The 15,292-nt window shown below is 36.3% G+C and overlaps 1 long non-coding RNA gene across 1 annotated transcript; it reads left to right on the top strand.

Annotated features, from left to right (window-relative positions):
* The first annotated feature begins 2,061 nt into the window (after positions 1-2,061).
* LOC127855651 (uncharacterized) lies at positions 2,062-3,269 on the top strand. The gene is made up of 2 exons (XR_008037622.1): positions 2,062-2,218; positions 2,817-3,269. It is a non-coding gene; the product is annotated as an uncharacterized LOC127855651 (long non-coding RNA).
* The last annotated feature ends 12,023 nt before the right edge of the window (positions 3,270-15,292 follow it).

The raw sequence follows: 15,292 nt of genomic DNA, 5'->3' as shown, positions 1-15,292 counted from the left end.
TAAATTGGAAACAACAATTTATCTATTGTATTTGTTTACAAATTCGCATATTCTACGCATTATGTGTATTTTTATAGTCAAACCACACAGTGCTAGTAGATACAAATTTTACTACGGGAGTTCACATCATATTGTCCTCACATGGCTTACAATGAGTTTATTTCTTCACCATCAAAATATATGGTATGTTACTATTTGATTAACAAACAGTTTTGTTTTGATGCATTCAAATTACACTTACATAGCCGCTTCATGCAACATAGGTCTTATGGCGTTTTGGCCGCTCTAGCTCATGCTCAGCCAGCACATTTGCACAGTCTGGTCAGAGGTGAAGCTATCTCCTATAAAATCACTCAAAGCTGTTATCATATGGTTTCATTATGTATCTCCTGACCAGAAAGCAAGATGCGTAGGCCAGGTGGCTATAGCTATGATGGGTGGGTATGGCATAAGACCCATTTTTACATGACGCAGGTCTTTAAAAATCTTATTGCCTATTGTTAATGGCACATTTTAGCACAATGTTTTTCAATATCAAATTGAATTCAAAAATTTAATTGAAAGCAAAACTGTGTTTATCAATAGTCAATTAAGACTTCCCCTGGCGATTTAGTGTCTGAGTACAGACCCGGAAATTCTGTAACGCATAATTGTAACTGGGCCACACTTTGTGCCTATGTCGTTCGAATATGCAGGGAGTAGTCGATTCTAAGGATTTCTCTCAAATCAAGCACTAAAATATTTGAATGTATTCAATGGTGTCTGCTGTTGCTGTGAATAGGTCATTTATGGTGAAAAAATGGGTATTTAAAGACCAATTTAAGGTGTTGTTCATTTACCCTAATTGTTACAAAAAGATAACAATACAATTTATTCCAAAGCCGATGTTGGTGTGGTGTGATATAGTTCTTAATTAATGTATTGTGTTATAGATAAAGGACCAACTAATTGTTTTTAATGAAAATTCAATACTGCTCCAGCAGCTGGAGTTTCACTTCTTTATAATGTATTGTGTTATAGAATTCATTTTAGAAGTTCTAATTTACAATATTTTCTGATGAAAAGATGAATAATTGCATATATTTTCCGTATCAGTAACCAGCGCTTTTGCCAACCAGTGACTGCGCATGCGCAAAAAAATCCCGATTGTAAACTATAACAATTAACTAGTCTATCACATAAATAGAATGATGAATAGTGCACACACATCTAGACCTTTGCATAAAGACACACTCTTTCTTAATTTGAGCACAGGGAAAAGTCTCGATTTTTTTTACTATATGCTATATATACTAACAAGAGATACAACTAGCCACAATATCAGTCGACATGGGTTTGCAACAATTATTTTTCTGAATTTAACCTGTGAAAAAAACATTAAGACCTCAGTCACCTATAATCGCGTGCGATTTCTGATAGTATTTGAAAATATTATGAATTATTTCGTAGGATTATTACTTTATCATACTATTGACAATGATTTCGTCTGGTTTTAAAACCATACAATGATATACATTGTAATTGTATGCCTGTTCCGCTCTGTATTCTCCTTGTAGATATTAATTTTTTTTCATTAAAATCGAATTTTATCAAATGTTTTGTGCACTTTTTTCAGCTTGTGCATTTTTAACTAATAACATTCACATTTTATCATGCTCTGATAAAATATGGTAATTGAAATATTGATCAGACCAACAGTATTTATGTAACAAGTATTTTGAAATAAAATGTTTGCATAGTTAATTCAACTGAATTTTACATTTCTATATACAATGTACTCTCTCTTTTTTATTTTCAGAACTCGTCATGAAGATGACTGTTCGAGTCCACCTACAAGCTCAGTGTGGTTAAATTTAGCTGTCTGCCCCCTACCATTTGGAGCCACAGTGTATTTGTTACTTGTTGTACTGTTGAATGTCAATTTTAATTTACAATTTTAAATTAAAACTAGAAATGGCGCGGCAGAGGCCGACGCGTATCCCCACGCCGAATGTTTGACCTAGGTGTGCCCCAGGATTGGTAATGGGGCCATGCATAGCTGAGATTGACCGTATCGTCATAAGAGAAGTTCATCATCAATTAGAAGTGAATTGGTGTAGAAATGAAGAAGTTATAGTAAAAGGCAATTTTGGGTGGGTGTGACATATGTGGGCAGGGCGCCCCAGGGTTGGTAATTGTGCCATGCATAGTTGAGATTGACCGTATTGTCATAAGAGAAGTTCAGTATCAATTTGAAGTGAATCGGTGTAGAAATGAAGAAATTATAGTAAAAGGCCATTTTGGGCGGGTGTGGTCTATGTGGGCGGGGCCCCAGGGTTGGTAATGGGGCCATGCATAGTTGAGATTGACCGTATTGTCATAAGAGAGGTTCAGTATCAATTTGAAGTGAATCGGTGTAGAAATGAAGAAATTATAGTAAAAGGCAATTTTGGGTGGGTGTGGTCTATGTGGGCGGGGCGCCCCAGGGTTGGTAATGGGGCCATGCATAGTTGAGATTGACTGTATTGTCATAAGAGAAGTTCAATATCAATTTGAAGTGAATCGGTGTAGAAATGAAGAAATTATAGTAAAGGCAATTTTGGGTGGGTGTGGTCTATGTGGGCGGGGCCCCAGGGTTGGTTATGGGGCCATGCATAGTTGAGATTGACCCTAATGTCATAAGAGAAGTTCAGTATCAATTTGAAGTGAATCCGTGTAGAAATGAAAAAGTTAAAGTAAATGGAATTTTTTGGTGGGTGTGGCCTATGTGGGCGGGCGCCCCAGGGTTGGGATTGGGGCCATGCATAGTTGAGATTGACCCTAATGTCATAACAAAGGTTCAGTATCAATTTGAAGTGAATCCGTGTAGAAATGAAAAAATTATAGTAAATGGAAATTTTTGGTGGGTGTGGCCTATGTGGGCGGGGCGCCCCAGGGTTGGGAATGGGGCCATGCATGGTTGAGATTGACCGTATTGTCATAAGAGAGGTCCAGTATCAATTTGAAGTGAATCGGTGTAGAAATAAAGAAGTAAATGTAAAATAACCTAAAAAAATGAGTGATAATTTCTGACGCGGCCCCACCCCAACCGCTTTAACTTTTGACCCAGGGGTCAGATCAAAATTCCAAATAGTGCAGGGTCGCACATATGCTCATAGCTACCATGTGTGTAAGTTTCAAGGTTCTAGTGCTTTTAGTGTAGGAGGAGATAGTGGCCAGGACGGACGGACAGACAGACAGACGGACGGACGGCGGAGATAACCACAATATCCCCACCTTTTTTTCAAAAAGCGTGGGGATAATTAAACGTCTTTAACAGACAGCGTTTTATATTTCCTTCTTTATGGTGAAATCACCTATATAAAGTGTAAACGTATTGATATATGATCGTTCATTGAACACTGAATTATTGTGGTCGCCGCCACCATCCACCCCCCCCCCCCCCTTCGCAATTGTTTTATTGAACAAATTGTGTGCTCCCCCAGTTATGTCCTCTCCGGATCTGGCCCTGTATAGTATATAGTAAAAAAAATCGAGACTTTTCCCTGTGAATTTGAGTGGGTTATGTTGTTGTTGTTGTTGTAAGATTCCCCGCTTGAATTATCGGGGTAACCAAGGTGTAGATCTAGTAGTTCTTCCCTTGGTAGTTTGAGGTTGGCGGCCTCTGGTAGTGTCTGATGCTGTCGAACATAATGAACGAATCATCACAATCACAGAGGTATATACGTGCGCGAAAACATGCCTTTGTACATTATATCAAGTCGCTGGATGTTAAAAAGTGTCCATCACCATAAAATGTAAAAGAAATCCGGTAAACTGACTTAAAGTATAATACGGAACGACAGTGCACAATAAAATTGATATATACAAAGTTTTTTCATCTGGTGTGCCGCTATTAAGTACAGTCGATAGTAAAAGACGATATTTGCTTAAAGGCATAGTACCGGTCATAGCCAGCGCATATAATTATGGTTAAATTGAGAGTTACAAGCAAGTACATTAAAATATAAGATCGCGAGAAGCGACAGATATGCGTTGGCATATATGTTTATGTCAATATTAATTTCATTAAAAAAAACAATTTTACCTAATTTTGCCAAAATGAGTTGCGACTAAGATTATGCAATTGTAAACAACTTCGTTTCCTAAAGCACATTGATAAATGTAAACAAATTCATCGATATGAGGTGAATTTCTACACAAGGTCACCGAATGATATTTAAAGAAAAGGGGAGCAACTCATTCATCTGACTTGACAAAATGTACAGTGCACGATTCATTTGTTTGAGAAATTGACATTGTATGAATAGGACCATAGTAAATGTATAGATATTGCACATGAATAGGTGTAAGAAACACATTTTACCTTTTTCATCACATAATAAGATTTGTATTCGTTACTAAAATGTATGGTTTCTGTTCGTTCTCTAAATGCTCAATCGCACATTCTCGGCCCTTTCCGTCAAACATCGGATAAGTACCTCGAAGGAGATAGTATGAATACACATTTCGGAAGCGGTATTGCGGTCTACCTACGCGGGCCTACGCGAATCAAAATTAAATAGTCAAAACAAACATGGCCGGTTTTGCGAGTTGTTTACATTTTGCAAAGATGAAAATGGGGATTTTCTATGCTCTGAAGCCAGAGCAAGTACAAACTCTACAGGAATTATGGACGCCGTCGTTGTTATTGTTTTTGTTGTTGTAACATTCTTAGAATGGTATCACGTGGGCGGACTACTTTCAACCCGTATTTCTCCCGAGTCCGATTATGATAATCTGCGAGGGGGTACCAAATGCTAAAGGTCATAATACACTAAATAGTTTCCCTATATAATTCAATGTAAAAGCGACAACTTTGAGCGAAAATAAATGCAACATTTTGCACATAGAGACCCCCCTAACCATACATTTTCTTAAAGGCCATTCTAAGCGGAATCGATTTATGCAATAAAAAGATATGTCATGTACAATGCAAGAAAGAACTTGACACAAATCAAAATCGACTGTTTTTGCAACTTTTTTTTCCGGCCGTTTCTTAGTGGAATGTAACCTTTCTAGTGCAATGGTTTACTGTAGTCTTCACGTGTATCATATTTCAGGGATTCAGTAGTGAACACCTATTCATGCCCTACCATTATCTCCGCAAGATAACACCCGAATAATGGTAAACGTGTAAAACATGCCTTCCTGTCAACTATGATATTTTTTTAGAGAGTACAGCCCTACATGAAGCGATCATTTAGTGTATTGTAACCTATAAGACAATGTTTACTGTTAACATCGCGAAAAATAAGCACTTCTCGATACTTATAAACCTATTTTCTATGTGCATGCCAATTTTCAGACCGATCTTTCACGCAGAAATGCTTGAAAAGGCATTTTATTATTACGCCTGATAAGCCATGTGGCTTTCGCGTTCGGAGCTTTGATTTATAACGGGCGTTCAGGCGTAAAACGATTACACTAAATAATTACAATCGGTCAAAATACTGGAATATTGTTACAAGCTATGTAGAAAAAGAAGTAAACAACTATTAAAACGTGTTCATGAGCTCTTTCAGCACAAATTGTTGCGATTTGAGATGCTCAAGACGAGTTTTTGTACGTTTTTTTTCTTATTTTCCTCTGAAAACGTATTTTCTTCTTAAAAACTCACGATGCTCCTTAAATTCGTGAAACAAACGCATTTATATTCCGTGAAATTTGCCAAAACGCGTCATATCCCACTAAAAAAATGACGATTTTCTGTAAGTACAGCTCCTTTGTGACTAGGCCTGGTTTTGCGTTTAGGTCATAATACACTAAATAGTTTCCCTATATAATGCAATGTAAAAGCGACAACTTTGAGCGAAAATAAATGCAACATTTTGCACATAGAGACCCCCCCTAACCATACATTTTCTTAAAGGCCATTCTAAGCGGAATCGATTTATGCAATAAAAAAGATATGTCATGTACAATGCAAGAAAGAACTTGACACAAATCAAAATCGACTGTTTTTGCAACTTTTTTTTCCGGCCGTTTCTTAGTGGAATGTAACCTTTTCTAGTGCAATGGTTTACTGTAGTCTTCACGTGTATCATATTTCAGGGATTCAGTAGTGAACACCTATTCATGCCCTACCATTATCTCCGCAAGATAACACCCGAATAATGGTAAAACGTGTAAAACATGCCTTCCTGTCAACTATGATATTTTTTTAGAGAGTACAGCCCTACATGAAGCGATCATTTAGTGTATTGTAACCTATAAGACAATGTTTACTGTTAACATCGCGAAAAATAAGCACTTCTCGATACTTATAAACCTATTTTCTATGTGCATGCCAATTTTCAGACCGATCTTTCACGCAGAAATGCTTGAAAAGGCATTTTATTATTACGCCTGATAAGCCATGTGGCTTTCGCGTTCGGAGCTTTGATTTATAACGGGCGTTCAGGCGTAAAACGATTACACTAAATAATTACAATCGGTCAAAATACTGGAATATTGTTACAAGCTATGTAGAAAAAGAAGTAAACAACTATTAAAACGTGTTCATGAGCTTTTTCAGCACAAATTGTTGCGATTTGAGATGCTCAAGACGAGTTTTTGTACGTTTTTTTTCTTATTTTCCTCTGAAAACGTATTTTCTTCTTAAAAACTCACGATGCTCCTTAAATTCGTGAAACAAACGCATTTATTCCGTGAAATTTGCCAAAACGCGTCATATCCCACTAAAAAAATGATGATTTTCTGTAAGTACAGCTCCTTTGTGACTAGGCCTGGTTTTGCGTTTAGGTCATAATACACTAAATAGTTTCCCTATATAATGCAATGTAAAAGCGACAACTTTGAGCGAAAATAAATGCAACATTTTGCACATAGAGACCCCCCTAACCATACATTTTCTTAAAGGCCATTCTAAGCGGAATCGATTTATGCAATAAAAAAGATATGTCATGTACAATGCAAGAAAGAACTTGACACAAATCAAAATCGACTGTTTTTGCAACTTTTTTTTCCGGCCGTTTCTTAGTGGAATGTAACCTTTTCTAGTGCAATGGTTTACTGTAGTCTTCACGTGTATCATATTTCAGGGATTCAGTAGTGAACACCTATTCATGCCCTACCATTATCTCCGCAAGATAACACCCGAATAATGGTAAAACGTGTAAAACATGCCTTCCTGTCAACTATGATATTTTTTTAGAGAGTACAGCCCTACATGAAGCGATCATTTAGTGTATTGTAACCTATAAGACAATGTTTACTGTTAACATCGCGAAAAATAAGCACTTCTCGATACTTATAAACCTATTTTCTATGTGCATGCCAATTTTCAGACCGATCTTTCACGCAGAAATGCTTGAAAAGGCATTTTATTATTACGCCTGATAAGCCATGTGGCTTTCGCGTTCGGAGCTTTGATTTATAACGGGCGTTCAGGCGTAAAACGATTACACTAAATAATTACAATCGGTCAAAATACTGGAATATTGTTACAAGCTATGTAGAAAAAGAAGTAAACAACTATTAAAACGTGTTCATGAGCTCTTTCAGCACAAATTGTTGCGATTTGAGATGCTCAAGACGAGTTTTTGTACGTTTTTTTTTCTTATTTTCCTCTGAAAACGTATTTTCTTCTTAAAAACTCACGATGCTCCTTAAATTCGTGAAACAAACGCATTTATTCCGTGAAATTTGCCAAAACGCGTCATATCCCACTAAAAAAATGATGATTTTCTGTAAGTACAGCTCCTTTGTGACTAGGCCTGGTTTTGCGTTTAGGTCATAATACACTAAATAGTTTCCCTATATAATTCAATGTAAAAGCGACAACTTTGAGCGAAAATAAATGCAACATTTTGCACATAGAGACCCCCCTAACCATACATTTTCTTAAAGGCCATTCTAAGCGGAATCGATTTATGCAATAAAAAAGATATGTCATGTACAATGCAAGAAAGAACTTGACACAAATCAAAATCGACTGTTTTTGCAACTTTTTTTTCCGGCCGTTTCTTAGTGGAATGTAACCTTTTCTAGTGCAATGGTTTACTGTAGTCTTCACGTGTATCATATTTCAGGGATTCAGTAGTGAACACCTATTCATGCCCTACCATTATCTCCGCAAGATAACACCCGAATAATGGTAAAACGTGTAAAACATGCCTTCCTGTCAACTATGATATTTTTTTAGAGAGTACAGCCCTACATGAAGCGATCATTTAGTGTATTGTAACCTATAAGACAATGTTTACTGTTAACATCGCGAAAAATAAGCACTTCTCGATACTTATAAACCTATTTTCTATGTGCATGCCAATTTTCAGACCGATCTTTCACGCAGAAATGCTTGAAAAGGCATTTTATTATTACGCCTGATAAGCCATGTGGCTTTCGCGTTCGGAGCTTTGATTTATAACGGGCGTTCAGGCGTAAAACGATTACACTAAATAATTACAATCGGTCAAAATACTGGAATATTGTTACAAGCTATGTAGAAAAAGAAGTAAACAACTATTAAAACGTGTTCATGAGCTCTTTCAGCACAAATTGTTGCGATTTGAGATGCTCAAGACGAGTTTTTGTACGTTTTTTTTCTTATTTTCCTCTGAAAACGTATTTTCTTCTTAAAAACTCACGATGCTCCTTAAATTCGTGAAACAAACGCATTTATTCCGTGAAATTTGCCAAAACGCGTCATATCCCACTAAAAAAATGATGATTTTCTGTAAGTACAGCTCCTTTGTGACTAGGCCTGGTTTTGCGTTTAGGTCATAATACACTAAATAGTTTCCCTAGTATAATGCAATGTAAAAGCGACAACTTTGAGCGAAAATAAATGCAACATTTTGCACATAGAGACCCCCCTAACCATACATTTTCTTAAAGGCCATTCTAAGCGGAATCGATTTATGCAATAAAAAAGATATGTCATGTACAATGCAAGAAAGAACTTGACACAAATCAAAATCGACTGTTTTTGCAACTTTTTTTTCCGGCCGTTTCTTAGTGGAATGTAACCTTTTCTAGTGCAATGGTTTACTGTAGTCTTCACGTGTATCATATTTCAGGGATTCAGTAGTGAACACCTATTCATGCCCTACCATTATCTCCGCAAGATAACACCCGAATAATGGTAAAACGTGTAAAACATGCCTTCCTGTCAACTATGATATTTTTTTAGAGAGTACAGCCCTACATGAAGCGATCATTTAGTGTATTGTAACCTATAAGACAATGTTTACTGTTAACATCGCGAAAAATAAGCACTTCTCGATACTTATAAACCTATTTTCTATGTGCATGCCAATTTTCAGACCGATCTTTCACGCAGAAATGCTTGAAAAGGCATTTTATTATTACGCCTGATAAGCCATGTGGCTTTCGCGTTCGGAGCTTTGATTTATAACGGGCGTTCAGGCGTAAAACGATTACACTAAATAATTACAATCGGTCAAAATACTGGAATATTGTTACAAGCTATGTAGAAAAAGAAGTAAACAACTATTAAAACGTGTTCATGAGCTCTTTCAGCACAAATTGTTGCGATTTGAGATGCTCAAGACGAGTTTTTGTACGTTTTTTTTCTTATTTTCCTCTGAAAACGTATTTTCTTCTTAAAAACTCACGATGCTCCTTAAATTCGTGAAACAAACGCATTTATTCCGTGAAATTTGCCAAAACGCGTCATATCCCACTAAAAAAATGATGATTTTCTGTAAGTACAGCTCCTTTGTGACTAGGCCTGGTTTTGCGTTTAGGTCATAATACACTAAATAGTTTCCCTATATAATTCAATGTAAAAGCGACAACTTTGAGCGAAAATAAATGCAACATTTTGCACATAGAGACCCCCCTAACCATACATTTTCTTAAAGGCCATTCTAAGCGGAATCGATTTATGCAATAAAAAAGATATGTCATGTACAATGCAAGAAAGAACTTGACACAAATCAAAATCGACTGTTTTTGCAACTTTTTTTTCCGGCCGTTTCTTAGTGGAATGTAACCTTTTCTAGTGCAATGGTTTACTGTAGTCTTCACGTGTATCATATTTCAGGGATTCAGTAGTGAACACCTATTCATGCCCTACCATTATCTCCGCAAGATAACACCCGAATAATGGTAAAACGTGTAAAACATGCCTTCCTGTCAACTATGATATTTTTTTAGAGAGTACAGCCCTACATGAAGCGATCATTTAGTGTATTGTAACCTATAAGACAATGTTTACTGTTAACATCGCGAAAAATAAGCACTTCTCGATACTTATAAACCTATTTTCTATGTGCATGCCAATTTTCAGACCGATCTTTCACGCAGAAATGCTTGAAAAGGCATTTTATTATTACGCCTGATAAGCCATGTGGCTTTCGCGTTCGGAGCTTTGATTTATAACGGGCGTTCAGGCGTAAAACGATTACACTAAATAATTACAATCGGTCAAAATACTGGAATATTGTTACAAGCTATGTAGAAAAAGAAGTAAACAACTATTAAAACGTGTTCATGAGCTCTTTCAGCACAAATTGTTGCGATTTGAGATGCTCAAGACGAGTTTTTGTACGTTTTTTTTTCTTATTTTCCTCTGAAAACGTATTTTCTTCTTAAAAACTCACGATGCTCCTTAAATTCGTGAAACAAACGCATTTATTCCGTGAAATTTGCCAAAACGCGTCATATCCCACTAAAAAAATGATGATTTTCTGTAAGTACAGCTCCTTTGTGACTAGGCCTGGTTTTGCGTTTAGGTCATAATACACTAAATAGTTTCCCTATATAATTCAATGTAAAAGCGACAACTTTGAGCGAAAATAAATGCAACATTTTGCACATAGAGACCCCCCTAACCATACATTTTCTTAAAGGCCATTCTAAGCGGAATCGATTTATGCAATAAAAAAGATATGTCATGTACAATGCAAGAAAGAACTTGACACAAATCAAAATCGACTGTTTTTGCAACTTTTTTTTCCGGCCGTTTCTTAGTGGAATGTAACCTTTTCTAGTGCAATGGTTTACTGTAGTCTTCACGTGTATCATATTTCAGGGATTCAGTAGTGAACACCTATTCATGCCCTACCATTATCTCCGCAAGATAACACCCGAATAATGGTAAAACGTGTAAAACATGCCTTCCTGTCAACTATGATATTTTTTAGAGAGTACAGCCCTACATGAAGCGATCATTTAGTGTATTGTAACCTATAAGACAATGTTTACTGTTAACATCGCGAAAAATAAGCACTTCTCGATACTTATAAACCTATTTTCTATGTGCATGCCAATTTTCAGACCGATCTTTCACGCAGAAATGCTTGAAAGGCATTTTATTATTACGCCTGATAAGCCATGTGGCTTTCGCGTTCGGAGCTTTGATTTATAACGGGCGTTCAGGCGTAAAACGATTACACTAAATAATTACAATCGGTCAAAATACTGGAATATTGTTACAAGCTATGTAGAAAAAGAAGTAAACAACTATTAAAACGTGTTCATGAGCTCTTTCAGCACAAATTGTTGCGATTTGAGATGCTCAAGACGAGTTTTTGTACGTTTTTTTTCTTATTTTCCTCTGAAAACGTATTTTCTTCTTAAAAACTCACGATGCTCCTTAAATTCGTGAAACAAACGCATTTATTCCGTGAAATTTGCCAAAACGCGTCATATCCCACTAAAAAAATGATGATTTTCTGTAAGTACAGCTCCTTTGTGACTAGGCCTGGTTTTGCGTTTAGGTCATAATACACTAAATAGTTTCCCTATATAATTCAATGTAAAAGCGACAACTTTGAGCGAAAATAAATGCAACATTTTGCACATAGAGACCCCCCCTAACCATACATTTTCTTAAAGGCCATTCTAAGCGGAATCGATTTATGCAATAAAAAAGATATGTCATGTACAATGCAAGAAAGAACTTGACACAAATCAAAATCGACTGTTTTTGCAACTTTTTTTTCCGGCCGTTTCTTAGTGGAATGTAACCTTTTCTAGTGCAATGGTTTACTGTAGTCTTCACGTGTATCATATTTCAGGGATTCAGTAGTGAACACCTATTCATGCCCTACCATTATCTCCGCAAGATAACACCCGAATAATGGTAAAACGTGTAAAACATGCCTTCCTGTCAACTATGATATTTTTTTAGAGAGTACAGCCCTACATGAAGCGATCATTTAGTGTATTGTAACCTATAAGACAATGTTTACTGTTAACATCGCGAAAAATAAGCACTTCTCGATACTTATAAACCTATTTTCTATGTGCATGCCAATTTTCAGACCGATCTTTCACGCAGAAATGCTTGAAAAGGCATTTTATTATTACGCCTGATAAGCCATGTGGCTTTCGCGTTCGGAGCTTTGATTTATAACGGGCGTTCAGGCGTAAAACGATTACACTAAATAATTACAATCGGTCAAAATACTGGAATATTGTTACAAGCTATGTAGAAAAAGAAGGTAAACAACTATTAAAACGTGTTCATGAGCTCTTTCAGCACAAATTGTTGCGATTTGAGATGCTCAAGACGAGTTTTTGTACGTTTTTTTTCTTATTTTCCTCTGAAAACGTATTTTCTTCTTAAAAACTCACGATGCTCCTTAAATTCGTGAAACAAACGCATTTATTCCGTGAAATTTGCCAAAACGCGTCATATCCCACTAAAAAAATGATGATTTTCTGTAAGTACAGCTCCTTTGTGACTAGGCCTGGTTTTGCGTTTAGGTCATAATACACTAAATAGTTTCCCTATATAATTCAATGTAAAAGCGACAACTTTGAGCGAAAATAAATGCAACATTTTGCACATAGAGACCCCCCCTAACCATACATTTTCTTAAAGGCCATTCTAAGCGGAATCGATTTATGCAATAAAAAAGATATGTCATGTACAATGCAAGAAAGAACTTGACACAAATCAAAATCGACTGTTTTTGCAACTTTTTTTTCCGGCCGTTTCTTAGTGGAATGTAACCTTTTCTAGTGCAATGGTTTACTGTAGTCTTCACGTGTATCATATTTCAGGGATTCAGTAGTGAACACCTATTCATGCCCTACCATTATCTCCGCAAGATAACACCCGAATAATGGTAAAACGTGTAAAACATGCCTTCCTGTCAACTATGATATTTTTTTAGAGAGTACAGCCCTACATGAAGCGATCATTTAGTGTATTGTAACCTATAAGACAATGTTTACTGTTAACATCGCGAAAAATAAGCACTTCTCGATACTTATAAACCTATTTTCTATGTGCATGCCAATTTTCAGACCGATCTTTCACGCAGAAATGCTTGAAAAGGCATTTTATTATTACGCCTGATAAGCCATGTGGCTTTCGCGTTCGGAGCTTTGATTTATAACGGGCGTTCAGGCGTAAAACGATTACACTAAATAATTACAATCGGTCAAAATACTGGAATATTGTTACAAGCTATGTAGAAAAAGAAGTAAACAACTATTAAAAACGTGTTCATGAGCTCTTTCAGCACAAATTGTTGCGATTTGAGATGCTCAAGACGAGTTTTTGTACGTTTTTTTTCTTATTTTCCTCTGAAAACGTATTTTCTTCTTAAAAACTCACGATGCTCCTTAAATTCGTGAAACAAACGCATTTATTCCGTGAAATTTGCCAAAACGCGTCATATCCCACTAAAAAAATGATGATTTTCTGTAAGTACAGCTCCTTTGTGACTAGGCCTGGTTTTGCGTTTAGGTCATAATACACTAAATAGTTTCCCTATATAATGCAATGTAAAAGCGACAACTTTGAGCGAAAATAAATGCAACATTTTGCACATAGAGACCCCCCTAACCATACATTTTCTTAAAGGCCATTCTAAGCGGAATCGATTTATGCAATAAAAAGATATGTCATGTACAATGCAAGAAAGAACTTGACACAAATCAAAATCGACTGTTTTTGCAACTTTTTTTTCCGGCCGTTTCTTAGTGGAATGTAACCTTTTCTAGTGCAATGGTTTACTGTAGTCTTCACGTGTATCATATTTCAGGGATTCAGTAGTGAACACCTATTCATGCCCTACCATTATCTCCGCAAGATAACACCCGAATAATGGTAAAACGTGTAAAACATGCCTTCCTGTCAACTATGATATTTTTTTAGAGAGTACAGCCCTACATGAAGCGATCATTTAGTGTATTGTAACCTATAAGACAATGTTTACTGTTAACATCGCGAAAAATAAGCACTTCTCGATACTTATAAACCTATTTTCTATGTGCATGCCAATTTTCAGACCGATCTTTCACGCAGAAATGCTTGAAAAGGCATTTTATTATTACGCCTGATAAGCCATGTGGCTTTCGCGTTCGGAGCTTTGATTTATAACGGGCGTTTCAGGCGTAAAACGATTACACTAAATAATTACAATCGGTCAAAATACTGGAATATTGTTACAAGCTATGTAGAAAAAGAAGTAAACAACTATTAAAACGTGTTCATGAGCTCTTTCAGCACAAATTGTTGCGATTTGAGATGCTCAAGACGAGTTTTTGTACGTTTTTTTTCTTATTTTCCTCTGAAAACGTATTTTCTTCTTAAAAACTCACGATGCTCCTTAAATTCGTGAAACAAACGCATTTATTCCGTGAAATTTGCCAAAACGCGTCATATCCCACTAAAAAATGATGATTTTCTGTAAGTACAGCTCCTTTGTGACTAGGCCTGGTTTTGCGTTTAGGTCATAATACACTAAATAGTTTCCCTATATAATTCAATGTAAAGCGACAACTTTGAGCGAAAATAAATGCAACATTTTGCACATAGAGACCCCCCTAACCATACATTTTCTTAAAGGCCATTCTAAGCGGAATCGATTTATGCAATAAAAAAGATATGTCATGTACAATGCAAGAAAGAACTTGACACAAATCAAAATCGACTGTTTTTGCAACTTTTTTTTCCGGCCGTTTCTTAGTGGAATGTAACCTTTTCTAGTGCAATGGTTTACTGTAGTCTTCACGTGTATCATATTTCAGGGATTCAGTAGTGAACACCTATTCATGCCCTACCATTATCTCCGCAAGATAACACCCCGAATAATGGTAAAAACGTGTAAAACATGCCTTCCTGTCAACTATGATATTTTTTTAGAGAGTACAGCCCTACATGAAGCGATCATTTAGTGTATTGTAACCTATAAGACAATGTTTACTGTTAACATCGCGAAAAATAAGCACTTCTCGATACTTATAAACCTATTTTCTATGTGCATGCCAATTTTCAGACCGATCTTTCACGCAGAAATGCTTGAAAAGGCATTTTATTATTACGCCTGATAAGCCATGTGGCTTT

This window comes from Dreissena polymorpha, chromosome 13, assembly GCF_020536995.1.
Source record: "Dreissena polymorpha isolate Duluth1 chromosome 13, UMN_Dpol_1.0, whole genome shotgun sequence".
NCBI lineage: Eukaryota > Metazoa > Mollusca > Bivalvia > Myida > Dreissenidae > Dreissena > Dreissena polymorpha.
The sequence above is the reverse complement of the archived record's forward strand: the minus strand, read 5'-3'. Positions and strand labels throughout refer to the sequence as shown.